Source organism: Hydra viridissima, unplaced genomic scaffold (assembly GCF_058129835.1).
Source record: "Hydra viridissima isolate aposymbiotic clone 2 unplaced genomic scaffold, HvirCarnegie_v1 scaffold_1, whole genome shotgun sequence".
NCBI lineage: Eukaryota > Metazoa > Cnidaria > Hydrozoa > Anthoathecata > Hydridae > Hydra > Hydra viridissima.
In genome coordinates, this window is record NW_028324300.1 from 39,945,047 (window position 1) to 39,962,218 (window position 17,172).

The window sequence follows — 17,172 nt, forward strand, 5'->3', positions numbered from 1 at the left end:
TCATATTTTGTTTCTATTCTCTCAAGTGATAGAAATTATGAAGAAGTTTTTAAATATAAGTAGTTTTAGATAAAAAATTATTTGAAAGATTTAAATACCATGTGTAAAATCTCGAGGATTGAAAACTGATCCTTTGGAGAACTGATCCTTTGGAGAGACTATGTATTTAAACTAGTACAAAATAGAAGAGTGCTCTAAGCTGCTCCACCAACAGAATAAATAATAAAACTCATCACAAAAATAAGAAAAAAATCAAAATAAACCGAAATTGCTTCAATTTGCTTTCAAAAAAATCACTCTGTGAACCGGAGAGACCACTAGGCTTTTTATTATATCACTCTATCCAAACCTTTATTCTTTGCTTAGTATTGATGTGTATGGTTTTTGTGTTAAGGTTTGAAAAATCAACTTTTAAGTTTTCACATATATTCATCATGTACAACCAAATTGGACTCTCTTTCCATTAAAATCATTCGTTTTTTAGTAGACACCATTTAAGACACTTCTTAGGAATTGGACAAAGTAAAAAAATTTTTGCTAAAAAGTTATGATTTTTAATCAAAAAAATGTTAACAAAATTAGACAAAAACTCGGTTGAAAACCAGCGAAATTATTAAATTGCGTATAAAATGGTGGAGTGTTTACATAAAATGTCTGCTGTTTGTCTTACACAGTTCGGTAAAAAGTCAACTAAAGTTCAAAAGATCACTCCTGCAATTGAAAGAAAGCTAAAAACCTTCGTCTGGAATCAGTATAGTTTAGAAGTAACCAACTATCCCAGGATTATTTGTAACAATTGTCACAGAAACCTATGTAACCTCGACATGAACAAGGTGGAGTACCTGGCGAACTGGATAGAGAAGATATCCAAGGTAAAGTTCATATTAATCTATGCTTTGTTGTTTTTATTATTTATTAATACTTTCCACTTAATACTTTGTTTTATTTACAAACCCATTTTCTTAAATAAAAACATGGAGTTGAGAAAACTGAAAGTTTTTTAATAATACGTGCGTTGTTAAAAAATTAATAACATATGTATTATTACTTAAATAAACATTTAGTTTTAATGAACTTACTATATACTTAAATTTTAATCCTAGACAATAGACAAAAAGAACATATAGGATACTAAGATAATATCACTCACTCACCAGCAAATTATTTTTAGATTGATAGATTACATCTTAGAAGATCATTAAATATCAACCACATAGTAGAAGAAATTGTTGCTTTAAGTGATTCTGCTCCTGAACGTTTAAAGTCTTCCGGACTATGTTCTGCATGCTTTGGTTTTGTTGGTTAGAATTTTATTTTTATCATCATTATTATTATTGTTTTTTTTTTCATACTAAAATTGATTGAACAGAATAAAGTTTCTTTGGATAAAATATTTTTCTATTTGTTTTTAAAACAAACAAAAAATTTAGTTTTGTTTTTTTTTTTCTTTTTTAACAAAAAACTTTAGTGCAAGGAGTGACTCACATCTGTCCTGAGAGCAGAGCTGTTAACAGTCTCATTAAAGAGCAGAACAGCTTGGACCTACGTATTTAGAGCGTCTAGCCTCAGGGAAGTATTTTGAATGTTTTTTTTTTTTAATAAAAATGCATATTTAAAAAACCCAAATAATAAACATATTTTATTAATGTCTGTTGCAAGGTATACTTGAGCAAAAGATGGAGGCTAATAATATTTGTAGAGGACAGAAGTTTCAGCTGGTTACTCTAGGTTCTACTTTAAACATTGTGGTTTGGACTCCAGACAAGAAAAGTGACCAAGTTGAACCGAAACAGGTGTCCTTCGGTATTGTTATGGAGTTGGTTAAATTTCATGAGCATTTAAAGAATCACGCCAAGAACTTTTGTTCCAAATGCAGAGCTAGTATGGGAACTCAAACCTGCATTGAAGAAAAGATTTTTAAAAAAATCGAGGCTCTCCATACCAGGATAGATAAATTTTATACTACTAAAGAAGATGAATTCATGAATGGAGAAGAAGTCGTTATTAGAACATTGGTTCATAAAAAAGAAACATCTACATTTATACAGCGTATTATTACAGAAAGAGGAATAGATCCACATGACTCCACTTTAAGGATAGTTATGGATTCAGGTCAAGGATTCCTTTAGGTCACTGTAAATGTTCTTAATCCACAAGAAAAAACCCCATTAGATTCAGAGCTTGATGATACTGGTGTAAAGGTTCCTTTCTTATAGCAATTGTTGAGGGGGTTTCAGAGGGGTTAAAAGTACATATTGTGAAGTAAACTAATTTTAGCATTCAGATTTATAATATAAATAAATAACAAAGTTTTCTTATTTTTTGCTTTAAATTTAATAGGATAAGTTATAGCTGGTTTTTGAATTTTTTTTTTTTTTTAATTTTTCGAAAATTCTAACACCCTAGAAGTTTTAAATGTTATATATAATGTCTACTAATATATACCAAGCTACAGAAAAAGAAAAATCAGACCTGGGAAACAACTCAACCTGGCGGTCACTCTGGCCCATACTTTTGTAGGTATTATTATTAGTAACCTTTTCAGTTTGATTTAAATAAGCTTTTCAAAATTATAATAGGAGAAAATTGATTTTTTAATTCTCTCTCCTTACTTTTTTCATAACCTTGTGGCAGATTATGAAAACATTCCTAAAATGAAAGTTATTCTTGTTACTTGGAGCTCTTGAGATATTACAGAAAAAGCCAATTATGTTTTTAAAAAAAAATTATGGCAATGAAAATAAACGTTTTGACAGGATTATAGTCACTGTCCGAGACTTGATTTCTTATTGTATTAAGGGCTGCATATCAAAGTTAATGTTAAATACTACTTCCATTAAAATTAACTGCAGAAGTAATAATAAAATAAATAATAAAATAAATATCGACTCTCCGTGTCGAGTATGCTCTTCTGTACATTTAAATCTACTTCAACGGTTACAATTTGAAATGAATAGCCTCTCTACTTTGTTCAGCAAACTTGGATAGAGTTATGGTATTCATCGAAGGACACAGTTATGGTAATTAACAAAGGGCTGAAAATGACACAGCAAAATGTAAAATTTCCAACTTACTCAAATTACTTTCCATAGAACCTGTGCTGATCTTGGGTGAATACGAAGGAGTTATGGCGAATATTAGCAATTTTTTGTATAATTTCGTACTTTCAACTTCAGATTAGACCACTTACAATTGATTTTGAGACCTGTATTTTTATACGATTCTTAATCAGCATAAAAGTCTCAATCACGAATCAATCATAAAATTAAAGAGGGGAGGGGGGGGGAGGGGGTAGCGAGAGAAAGTGTAGTAGCGCCCAAATAATAAAAGTCATCAAGGTTTCTACTTTCTACCGCTCAATAAATAACTAATTAAGTATCTGCTACTGATGGACCTATAAATGATGCTGCAGCTGAAAGTGAATTAAACCCGGACACACCAGGATGTTGAATGTAATCGAAATGCTCCTTAAAATCTTCAAGAAGTGATCGTGAAACAGACTTGTCCTAAGAGTCCAAAAGAGCACGCACAATAAGGGACAAAAACAGCCATCGGTTTGCAAAGTATCTGTCTGCTATGAAAATGTTTCTAGCAAATTCCAGTATTTTATCCCTCTTTTTTTTTATCGTAATTTTCTACCAGTCTTACTTATGTCTTTGAAATGTTTTAAGTTAAAAATTACCGCAAAGGAAGTTTGTAACTACTCTACTTACGATATCCCAAACAGTTTGAAGACAATCTTTAATTATCGTTCATAATAAAAAAAACATTTTTTGGTTTTTATTTCGTTTTTTAAAATTATTTTTTAAGTTCTTACTTCGTTTCCATTATTTTGAAATGCCTTCGTTTTTATCTCCTTTTCGTTAAACAAAAATGTTTGACTTTTTGTTTTTTGTTTTTCTTAACGAAAATAATGGTCAACATTCATTCTATTTTTTATTAAAAAAAAATTAATGTTCTTATGTACATTATACAAAAAGATAAAAATAAATCCTTATTCATATATTAGTCAACTTAAAACTAGCTGCACTATTTTACAAAAAATATTGCATAATTACCAATGGTTACACGTTATATAGATCTCTCTCTTTCTCTTTCACATAATATATCCATACAAAATGAAAAAGCTTATAAAGCAGCACTTTTGTGATAAATATTTTTAAATTATCTTTTCTACATGATAAAACGTGATATAGATTCCTCAAGATCATTCAATTTTCAAAATTATGTTCTACAGTATTCTCATTCCCTAATTGTTTCCGAAGAGCAGAGCTGATTAGTTTTATCAACAGAAAGTTCCAATATGACTTGAAGTTCTTTTATAACCTGTTAGGATACTTGTTTTAATGATCTTCGATTTGCCTTACTATCAGGACATCCAAAAGTTACAACCGATAGGTTTTCACCAGTTGATAAAGAAGAAGTTGATCTATATGACATGCAGCCAGCATTCATCATATTTTTTAATAAACTTGAACCAACTTGTGCTTAAGCTTATGACAAGAGAAATCAAGTTTGCTGCAGCAATTGAAGAAGAGCAGTTGTAGGCGCGTCTAGCTGCTAAAATTGAAAAACGTTTTCCACAGAGCTTTGAGTTATCTGCTTAAGAAGATATGATTGGTTTGGTTTCACTAATATGGAGCATTGAAGTTGATTCCTAGGATATTTACACAGTTTCATCACACCTCTTGTTGAATTTATAGGACCTATTGTTGAATTCATAGACAATAAAGAGTTAGATCTTACTCCAAAAAATTCTCAGCAGCAGCAGCGGCAAAGGGCATCTTGTTTAAAAATAGCTGTCGACGGGCCATTTGTCATTGAACTCATAGTGGACTAAATCCAAAAAAAAGCACGGGTGTTTTGTTTTAAATGACACGATCAGATAAAAAAAATGTAATTTTGAGAAAAATGTAACTTAAATTGCAATCTTCAGAAAAAGCTATTAGAAAGATTTTTTTTTAGCTTGTCTTGAAAGTTGATTTGACAAGATCTGTTTCTCAAATAAATGTTTTTAAATTTCATTTGTATTATTTGATATGAGAAACTGGTTTATTTTTTGGACTTTAGGTTTAACCTTACGCTTTTGATTACCCAACAGTTTCAAAGTCGTCATTGCGACGACTTTTTTGTGACACGATATAAAACTTGGCGGTCTCTCTGTGCTTCACAATGATCTAAGTGTCTGCCTCTCGTGATTTTTTTATTCGAGACGAGACGAGACAATCCTAAAATCTTTGTCCCAAATAGCGATAAATATCGAGACAATTTTCAACATTCAGTCGAAATTCGAGACGAGACGAGATATCCCGGACAAAATAAAAGCTTTACAATTTCCCGGAATTTACATCTTTTTAACGGGACATAACGAGACATAACGAGACATACTAGTTAATCCTTAATGTGAAATCTAAATAATGAATTTCTGGTACAATTACTATTATTTAATTCAGCTGCTATTATTGATATTTTTATACCATCTATGTAAACACAGCTTTATCTATATTAATGGTAGCAGCTGAAATCAGAAAAAAAAAAATTTTTGGGATAGTATTTAACATTTTCCACTAAAATATCGTGCAAGAAGGGAATAAATATGTATCCAAGGGCTAAGTTTCTGATCATTTAATAATGTTTATCGCTGATGTCAGCATTCACTTCTAATGCAAGAGTTTGGTTTACACTCACATTTAGGGGAAAGGTTATCCAAAGTGTCTTTAACTTTTTTGATCTATAAAACATTTGACTTTTTTAAAAAGTGTAATTCTTACAGAGACTAAAATTAGAGCATTTTTGAGTACTTTGTATCATTTTTTACTTTACACTGTTTACAACATTTTGTGTCGAACCATTTTTTGGTAAACTAGAGGTACCGGTTTTCCCATTATATTCGGGATAAGATCTGATCATTTTGTTGTTGTTGTTTTTAAAATCATTAATATATATCAGAAACATTTTTGAGTACTTTATATCATTTTTCACTTTACACTGTTTAACATTTTATGTTATTATTTCTTTGACAATTATCACATGACGTTTCCTATAATGTTTAACTAAATAATGTTACTTGTATATTACAGGAAATACTGAAGTTGTTAGGTAATGCTATTTCAAATATCTAGCACTTCTTGAATTGTAAATCATTATTCAAATAAAAACATTTAAACAAATTTCTAAGAAGCATATGATGACAAAGTTATGTTTCTTGAGACTATATTTCATATGTTGAAACAAGTCGTACAAGTAAAAAACTCAAATTCAAGAATTACAAATGTCAATGAGTCCATAAAAACCTTGTTTTCCGCCATTTTCGTTTATTTTCATATAATAAACCACTCTTAACTAATGGCGGAAGACAAGGTTTTTATGGGTTGATTGACTTTTTTATTTCTTCAAAAAATATATAAAGTTAAAAGATTAGCTCAAAAGTAAATTTAGACTTTAATTTAGATTAAAAGTTCTCCATTTTTACTAAATAAAAATCTCTCATTTTTTAGATTTCTTTGAAAATAATATTAAAATTTTTAACTTCTTTTAACCATAAAATATAAATATAAGTTTTATGAAAAATCTGTTTTTACTTTTTAAATAAATGATCATTCTAATTTAATATTATTTAAAAAAGGGCACAATATTTACAAAAAAGTTGTGAGGGGTTTGTTTTTTTGTTGTTTTGAGTCACTGTGCGTCATTTTCTGGCTGGCAAAACAAACTTGGTTGGCAAAAAATCTTCTTCACTGCGAAAGTGCGAGTTAGATATCTAGTTAAATAAAATTGATCTATCTCGTAACGTTTCATAATTTTTTCCGGGACAAAATTTTTGAATTCCGAGACAAAATTTATTTCTCGATTATATTCCGGGACAACCTTTTTCTTTGTCTCGTTATTTTTTTCCGGTAAATTTCTCGTCTCGTTACGTTTGTCCCGGTTCATTTCAAGAAAACGCTTCCGAGACGCAGACGCTTACGATGATCAACAAGCAACACAATTTTTTCACTGTTTTTATCCATCAAATGCGACAAAAAAAAGACGACAAAAAAAGACGACAAATTACAAACGTTCTACTAACACAAATTACTGAAAAATATTGAAATCAGTTTGATGACGATGAAATCAGTCTGAAGATGATGAAAGAGAGTAGATGTCCATCGTAATCATGTGACAAAATTTCGTATCAAAATGATTGCACAAATAAAAACTGTATAACAAATAGCTGCACACATAGTTTAAAAACTGTAACAACTAAACTTATCTGCTAGTGTTTTTTATCCAAAGTTTTTTTATTCGAGTTTTGATAGTTAAATTATAACAGTTGTAATAGCGCATATCTAAAGTTTATATCAACAATATTAATACAAACACATTTGTTGATGTTGTATACGGTGGTTGGTCTTCTGCATGTTCCCCTCATTTACATTGTCTCCTTTTTTTGTTTAGTGTTATATTTATTTTGATTGTAAGTGTGTGTATAACAGTTATTAAAATGTGCACCTTTTTTTTTTGTGTCATGAAATCGCAAAATTGTTTCGCTAAAGAGACTATTTAAAACACAAATACAAGAAAAACTGGCGCTGAAAAAAACTTTACTGTTGGAATTTAAACTGATACAAAAGTCTTCTTAACTGGGATCTTTTAGAAAGATCTCTGTTAAAATGTTAGAAAAAGTTCTAAATCAACAGACGTTGTTAATTCATAAAAACCAATCATGAAAATAAAATTAAAAAATGTCCTTCAAAAAGTAAATTTAAGCAAAGACAAAGCTACTTGGCCATTTGGCCATGAAAAAATCGCGAGAAGTTTGAGTTTATTACTTAAGGTATAAAATATTTGTTGAAGGTATTTAAGATTTGTTAAACTACAAAACAAGTTTAAGAATAAAAAGCACCACCAAGAAATTTGAGTAAAAATGAATTAAAGTAATTTAAAAAGTAAACGAAACTTTAATCTCAAAAATATTACAATATTGTTAAAAATTAAAAGTGAATAAATGGAATGTAAAATTTTTCCTGAATAATTATTTTTAGTTACTGCAGTTGCAGTCTTCGACTTTTTTAAAATTCAGCTGCCCACTTCTTGCAATTGAAAATGAAGCCGCGCAACACTTTAACCTTTTTTATCTCATAAAAGATTTTTTAAACGGAAAAAGTGTCCACACAATGCTTCTTTCACGAAGAGGATTTTAAAATGGTTAAAAACTCTTAGTTTGGCTTTTAGATTTTTAAATGCGTTTCCAAAATTCTTTTTGAAAATTTTTTGTTGATAGAGCCGTCGCACAGTAGCTACTTGCCATGATGGTGCGGCAAGTATAAAGAAGTGCTCGAGCCTGCTAAAAGTTGCACTGTGCAGCACATGCTTTACGCTTACTTTTAACTGTAGGCAGCCTAAGTAGAGAGCTTGAAGTAGATGAACTGTCACTTAAATGTTGTGATTTTGTGTCAGCACTGTATTTCAAGGCTGAGCTGGTGGATGAAGAGCTGGCAAGCTGCGAAGATAAAAATTCTCTGGAAAATTTGAAAGCGAAGCTAACTCAGACGTACAATTTGATAGAGTTAGAAGATCAGTTCCCGTTAATGATAAGGGAGATGCAGAAACATCAACAAGCGACATTCAGTCACAGCATCAGCACCGTCATTTAAGTTTAAAACTAGCATGCGCAACCTTTGATGGAATTCATTTTTATGAATGATAATAATGCCTGAATTTACCTATTGTGTGAAGTACAGGTTGCACTAAAGAGAATTTGGAAAGCCGAGTTGTCTCTGGACGTAGACGAAATAAGCCTGGTTGATGAACTGGTTAAATTTGAACTTGAAAGACTTGACAAGTTAAAATATTGTGTTAAAAAGGCATTTCTAGATTTAGAATTGGATTCCAATTTTGATAATTCAGTTAAGATGAAAGAAAACGAATATCGAAGCATATCAGAATGTGCAGCACTTTTGACTCCCATTAAAGCAACTGTGGAAGCACTTTGTTGACGAGATGCAACTTTAATTACAGCTGATACTTCATTAGAGTTTATGTTGAATAAAATAAAACAACAACAATCCGCAATTGGAAAACAATTGTATACTGCTTTGAGTCACCGAATTAAAGAGAGGAGAACACCATTAAGCAGCACAGTTTATTATCTTCATAATGGCCAGGTTACTTCATTGAAAATCCCAGATGTTTTTGTACCAAATACAAGTGCCCAAAATAAAAAAATTATAATAAACCTAATAAAGCTTCTAAGCTCGGCAGATATAATTACATCAGCAGAAGTGAATAGTGATAGTAATGCTCAAATGAGCGAGACTTTATCAAGCAAGGAGTGTGAAAATAAAATCAAAACTGTTATTAAAGAATTAAATGAAGTTATGGAAAAAGGATTGGCAGTAACACAAACACTACTTATAAGGGTAGAAAGTATAACTTCTAAAATTCAAAGAGAAGTGTCGTTATTTGAAAGTGGTGCCACAAAGAAAATCATCTTCAAAAATCATATGATTATGTGTGATCTATACGGCCAACAAGTGTGTAGTCCGAACAACCATTCTCAGCGGCTGGCTTTTTATGCTCAACTACTCGAACGCGGTTAAACAACGAAATGATTGACGCTTTCATTTTTTTAAGGTGGTACTTTCAAAAATGAATACAATTCATGTATACTCATGTATATTCATATTATTTTTACTTATATTGTGTTATCTTTTTAATGCATTGTTTTATAATTTAAATTGCTAAGGTTAATTAGTAAATGAACTATTTTAGTTAACTAAAAAAGGAAAAATTATTAATTTGTTAATAATATAATTGTATTAACAATAATTTAATCATTTTTCAGTGTTTAATGAGTACTTAAAAATTTTTTCTTCACATGCTTCACCGCTAATAATTTTTTCCGCATCCTTATTAATCCTGGGATTTCCCGGGGATAAATACTTCAATCACGAAATTCCTGGATTGAGAATGTCCGGGATTTTGCCATCCCTTGTTGTAATAAAATTTACAAAAAATTATATGGTTTTTAATATAGACATTGTTTGAATGACTTAAAAACAATTTTTACACATTCACGGTATAAATTTGGATTCGGATCAAGTATAGTGATTCTCCCGGAAATTTATTCCCGGGAAAAATTTTATTCCAATTTCCCGGAATCCCGGTAAATTTTTTCCGGGATCCCGAGATTTTTGTACACACATTTTTAATTTTCCCGCCAAAGTCAGAATTTTTTGTTTTCCGGACCATAAAAAATATTGCTTATTGATATTGTTTACATATTGAAATTTATTGCAGCGCATTAGAAATTTTTAAAAAATGTCCTTAAATCTAAAATCTTCGAAGGTTTGGAGTTATTTTGAACTTAAAAAAGCAGACGAGGCACTATGCATACATGTTCCAGAAATATTACTATGCAAAGGTGGTTCCACTGTTGGATTGAAAAGGTATTTAGAAAATATCCTCGGCATTATTTTAAAAAAAGAAGAAGAACCATCAATTAAAAAACGTTGTCTACAATTAACAATCAATTTTATGACAAAAAATGTTTCATTGGGAGAACGATGGCCTAGTTTTGCTGCTATTGATGGGTTTTCTGTAAAAGCAATTACTTAATCGGATCAAATATGTTTTATAATGCGCTTTTAACTCTTCGTCCTTCCAGTGTTGAGGCTGAAAGGGTGTTTAGTTCACCTGGATTTTTTTACCAACTATAGAACTAGATTGACAGACATCCATCAAGATGCACTGGTTTTTCTCAGAAGTCACTTTAAAATCCTAAACAGTTAAAAAAAAATAAATAGAAATATAGAAAAGTGTGTTTAGTTATTTATATTTTCCCTGATAAATATTTTCCCAGGATTTTGTAAATAGTTTTCGGTATCCCGGGAATGGAAAATGGCCGGGAAATCGCAATCCCTAATCAAGTGTACAAAAATAGGATCAAGGGTGCATATATGTAGGATCAAGGGGCCATTATGGTATGCACCCTTGATCCCAATTGAGTGCTATTAATTTTTATTATTTTCAACTTATCTTAAATACTTTGGTCAGTAAATGATCATTAAATTATAATAAAATGTAAAGTTTGCTATCATGGACTATTACTTTAGAGGTCAAAGTGACAACATATATTCAGTCAATTGGCCGGATAGATTTTTAGAATCATTGGTGAATACTCTTCCCAAAAGTTAAAGTACAATTAAAATTTTCATTCTAAACATGTCTCAGCAATCCTTATGTGGAGCAACATTTAATATTTACAACAAAACTTCAAGAATTGCACTATGCATCCCTATATAGAAACAGAACTTTAGGCAGATTTTCGAAGAAAGTAAAACCATATCGCAAAATGAATCAATTTTAGGTCAATTGACGCAATTTTTCCTCAAAAAGAAAAGTTTAGGATTCTTATGTTTCAACTTTTCTGACAACTATTATTATTATTTTTTTTTTTTGCAAGCATAAAAAAAACATACTGTGTTGATTATGTAAAAAGACCACAGAAGTATCAGATTGGCTACCACTAGCACCTAAAATGTATTATTAATAAAATTAAACGATAACATTAAATATCAAAATTTAAAGATACACATAGTTTTTTCCGATATTTACCTTAAGAACAGTTATCACCTAAATCTTCTTGCAGCATAGCTTTTATATCTCTTGCATTTTGTTCTATTGCAGTATAGGTACACGTCTTATGTCATAAAAAAATAGCTGTATCCCTAGTATTTTCAGCAAAAGAAGTTAAAAGTCTATGACCTACTCGTGCAGTTTTATTGGGTTTGTTCCTCGCTTCAATGGCACTCTCAGACAAAGAGCCTACTGGATACTTAAAAAGAAACACCATGAACAACCATTCTATGCACAGACTGTGACATTTGAATGGCTTTTTAAAACTGATCGTTAGAAATAAGATCAAACAGACATTCAGATTTCTGCTTGAAAATTTTTACATCCGGTCTTGTGGTTGTGGTGTTCATATTAATGAGCAGGTCCCTAAATAGTTTGATCATATTGATATTCGAATTTAAAATTCTTCCAGTCACAGAGGGATTATTTTCTTTTAAGCATATTTGATACCACAGCATTGAGTGCTTTACCGTCATTAATTGTGGTTATGCGCGCAATGCACGTGTCAAAGGTGCGCGTAATAAATATTTTTGTTAACAAATTTGAATTCTTTGACCCATAAAACTATTATTTTCACATATAATATTTTTGTTTACAATATTTATCAAGTTTTATTGAGTTTTTACCGTTTATTGATCATCCTGAGCCACTGTGCGTCAAATTTACATAATTTTTTCACTATTAGAAAAAATATTTTGTCTGCTAAAAATTGCTTAAGAAAAAAAAGCGTTTTTAAATTTGTTTGAGAAAATGTTCCCTAAAGTTTACCGAGCTGCTCAACCTACCCCAGAGCACTATGGTTTCTAAGACGCGATTTTTTGGTATAAATTAATAACTTAAATTTGAAGACAAAACAGCTAATAATTTTTATTTCTCAAGATTGGCAGAATGTTCTAAATATTTCATAACTAAATTTTACATGATTAATATATATATATATATATATATATATATATATATATATATATATATATATATATATATATATATATATATATATATATATATATATATATATAATATATATATATATATATATATATACACATAAAATATATCATAAATCGAATTTTAATGTGCGGAATACTACATTTAGCGTAATTTTATCTATAAAAAAATCAAACAAAAAATTAAGTTTTTAGCTCAAGGGGAAGGTTATTTAGGTGAATTCACTTTTAATTTATTAAGTAAAACTTGACTTAATAATAACTTAGTTCATGTTTTTGCAATTACAATTGTTACCTAAGCAAACAAAAAAATTGCTGCGTGTCAAACAAACAAATATGCTTGTCGTTAAGTTTTTAAGTAAATTTTTTTACAAAATAAATCATCAATTTTAAGGAGAAATTTGTTTTAAATGCAACAAAATGAACAGTAAATAATTTTTAGAATGTAGGCGTATTCGTAGATACAGCATTTTTTAACGTTTGAATTTAATTTTCAGACATAGAACAAACTCCAAACATATATGTTTATACTTATGTTAAAAAAGGATGCTTTGCAAAAAATTACAATGATTGGATCCTGGGAACAAAAAGCCCTAAAGTTTTAGCTACAACTGCCCTAAACGTAAGAGCAACAAGGTGATACGTAATTTTTTTTACTATTCTCAACTAAATCTATATTCGTCGATAAAATTTAAAATTGACACAAAAATCTTTTAACGTTCGAAAACTATGAGCTATAAAAGTTTTACCTTTTCAACATCAAAAAATCGCTTTTTTCAAACATCAAAAAATAATATAACATAATGTAAAATAACATAAACCATTATGATTAATGTAAAAAATATTTAACAAAATAATTTTTAAATCTTTCTTTGTAGCGTTCTTTGAAACCTTTTTACGGCTCATCTGAACTACCTAAATTACAAATACATAAATTTATAAAAATTTACTACATATACATTAACAACCATTATTATTAATAACAACTAAAAATCACATTTATATTTCGTATTATTGAAGAAAATACCTGGAGAGTATCCTGAAGCCTGTCTCCTTTGTGTGTTCTCTCTATGAAATCTTGAATTGACTTAATGTGGCGTTCTGCACGGTCATTTACAACTGCAAGTGCTCTTACACACTTTGAAAAGTAAGTAAAAGACTGGGAAACTTCCTCATTTTCACATCCTTCGATGCCTTTTTCTTTCCATGGCCGAATTTCCTTCTTGGAGATCTCCAATAGCAAGAACAAAAGGTAGGACTGCTCGTTGACAAAGTCTTCTAATTTTGATGTAGGAATAATTTCAACCTTAGCTTCAGGTCTCTTTTTAATCAGACCTTTTAACTCCAGGATATCATAAGAAAGCAGTTTGTTTAACATGTTGGTCTTAACTTCGGTTTTCAGATCCTTATCAGCAAGAGCAAAAATGAGTTGTTGCGGAGACAGATACCAAGTGTGACGCTTAAGACTTTGATAAAGAACCTATTGCTACAAACTCTTTAAACTCGTCTTCTGTTTGTAACTGAAAAGCAATATCAAACGCCATTAAATCATTTGAAGGTGCTTGAGAAGCATTAGGGCTTTTTAGAAAGAAGAGTCCATGAAAAAATACTATGTAGTTGGTTGCGACTTTCAGATGGTTTATTGCATTTTTTCCAACTGTTTCGGAATCAGCAGAGTGGTACTTTTGAGTCATCTGAATAACCAGTACATATATACAGTCAGCCATAAACCTTGCTTCATGATGAGCTCCAGGCTGTTTAAATGAAAAGTTCGATAACTCAGCTCCTAGAAAAAATGCCATAAGCTCACAAAGATACTTGTAATCACCTCTCTGAAAAGTATTCTTATGAAGAGCTGTAATACAAAACTCTTTAGTATCCAAGGCAAGTTTGAACAGTAATGAGCCGGGCCTGAAAGCATCTTGAGACCAGTCAAACTTTACAATTCTCTCAAGTTTATTTACATCTTCGTAAATCTGCGGCCATAGTTTTTGGAGAATTACGTGAAGTTTTTTGCTGGGACTACTTGTAGGACCAAATATTTTTTTCATCACATGAGCCACGTGTCTTTCATAAATGTGATGTCTGCACATTAACCAGAGAACCGGTCTTTTAAGGGCATAGGAAATAATAATACTTACAGCACCTTTATTTTTACCAGTGTTACTGGATGTTGTGTCAGAACACAATCCAATAATCTGATCCTACATTTCATAGTATTCAAGCATTGTTTGAATTGCAATGCCTTGATCACTTCCCTTGGAGCTTTCGATTTTTAAGATGCCAAGAAGAAAGTCTAGTGGACCAGACTCTGGTGAAGATGCGCTGATTCTGCCCTCATATTTAGAAGTTGCTTTTTCCCAATCGTATCTTTTCAAACTCTTGGTATCGAAATGTACCACAACTTTTAAACCTCTTATTTTATCAATGTTTTCCTCCCTAATTATCTGTGCCTCAGACTCCACAACATTATGAGTTTTCCTGTTTAGAGTTGATCTTGATATCGAGATATTATCAATATTAACTCCACCAGCCTTGTAAAGAGAAGACAAAAGACACATACCCGGCCTGACTCCAATTCCAAATCTGGTCATAATTGGAATCCAATGGTTAAGAATATTTTCCATACTTAACTGAAGGCAAACTTTGATGTCACTCTGAAACCTTTTCTGTTTTTTCTGGACTTTAGCTAGAGGTAAATATAGTTCGTCGTACTCAGTTTGATTGTCACTATCTGTGCTAGAAAAGTCACTTTCCAAATAGCTGATCTCCTTTTCCTTACTTTTTTTCTCTATGTCTTTGGATTTTTTCAGACATCTTAATTATTTTTTCTTGTGCCCTGTGAGCATTTTCACAAAATGTATTGTCCTTGTTCCCAAATTTGACCATATCGCCTCTCAGACAAAGCCTCAAGAATTTTATGTCTTCCTTCTTAGCCTCATCATCCCTATTTTTATCACTTTTTATTAAATCAAATACGTTTGTTTTATTAATAGAGAAGAGAGCACTGCTCTCTTTCAAAAAAGTGTTCACCTTCTTTTTGTAGCTACCCTCTGGTAGTTCGAGTGTTTTTAGCATTTTTAAAGTGTGGTATTCCTTGACTTTTTTTGGTGATTCTGGTCTTGATAGTTTGCTCCGTCACAACGAAAACATCATTAAACCCAGCTTGCTCTCATAAATTGACAAGCTCTCTCAGAATACAGACACCAGTAACTATCGGCTTAGTATTCTCTCTGCACACTCCATTAGCAAACCTGGAGCATCTTAAATACGTCTTCCCGGAAGCAACTGGACAACCAATTTTGATGTTGATCTGTGTGGTGCTAAAAAGTTAAAAAAAAACAAAAAAAACATTAAAAAGTTAACATTAAACGTGTAAAAAATGTAATGCTTTTGTTAATTGCTAGCAGATTTACCTTATGCTTTTTTCGAGATTAAGCCAGTAATATCTTCTCAGCATTTCTCCATTTGTTGGAAGTCTATTAGGGGCAAAACTCTGTAAAGGAAACCCTAGCAAATAAAATTGTCTCCTCTTCCTTGTAGCTTTTGATGAATCATCAATATCTGTTTTCAGTGAATTAACGTGATAATTTATGTTTAGAGACATTTTCTAAAATTTATTTTATTTAAAAAATCCTCATCAGACGCATTTAGTTGTAGCTGATTGAATCAGGATTGTAGTATAGAACTATAGATTATAGTATATTCTACAATTTATACAAAAAGTAATGAAAAAATAGTGAAACTAGTAAATAAGTTTTATATACAATTTCAAACCTGTGTTTTAGACGAATTTCTCGGTTGAAAACAACTTTTTAACTTGATTTATACTTTAATTATATATTGGCTTGAGTTAAATTTACGCATCATTAGTTTTTATGGTTTATAAAACACGCATCATTTATTTTTATTGTTGGCCACGCTTTTGTCGAAACATAAATAAAAATTAACTCGGATAAAAATCAAATTTAAATCAAAATTTATTTATTATAAATTATTATATAAAAGTGAATTCACCTAAATAACCTTCCGCTTGAGCTAAATAACCTTCCGCTTCACCTAAATAACCTTCCGCTTCACCTAAATAACCTTCCGCTTGAGCTAAAAACTTAATTTTTTTTTTTGTTTTTCCTTATGGATAAAATTATGCTAAATGTAGTATTGCGCACATTAAAATTCGATTTATGATATATTTTTGGGACACCCTAATGCGTATCTGAGTGGTTTAAATGTACCGTAAAGTTGGGTGGCTTTGGCACTACGGGATGAATTTAGCCCAAGCAAAATTTTTGTTTAAAAATGGTTTAAAATCGATACCTCAAGGTATGCCGGTTAATGATTAGTAGCAAATTGTGGGAAATTTATTATTTATTTAGTCTAACTTAGTTTACTTAACTCGAGTCTTTGTGATATTATTGTAAGTTGCACTTTAGAAGAAGCATCTAAAATCCGAATTTTTTTAGGTGTGTAATTTTTTTAGGTGGCTGGAAAAGGAAGGAGAGCTGCTTCTCTTCCTAAAGATGATTTTCCTAGACTTTTAGACCGTTTAATTACCAACTTAAATGAACATGGGAATGATAACCTCAGAGCTGGTTTTCGCAAAACT

General features: G+C 30.7%; 2 pseudogenes; one reads left to right on the forward strand and one right to left on the reverse strand.

Moving 5' to 3' along the window:
- Positions 1–629: 629 nt before the first annotated feature.
- Positions 630–1,950, forward strand: LOC149894958 (uncharacterized; annotated as a pseudogene).
- An 8,803-nt stretch (positions 1,951–10,753) lies between these two features.
- Positions 10,754–15,685, reverse strand: LOC149894959 (uncharacterized; annotated as a pseudogene).
- Positions 15,686–17,172: the final 1,487 nt, after the last annotated feature.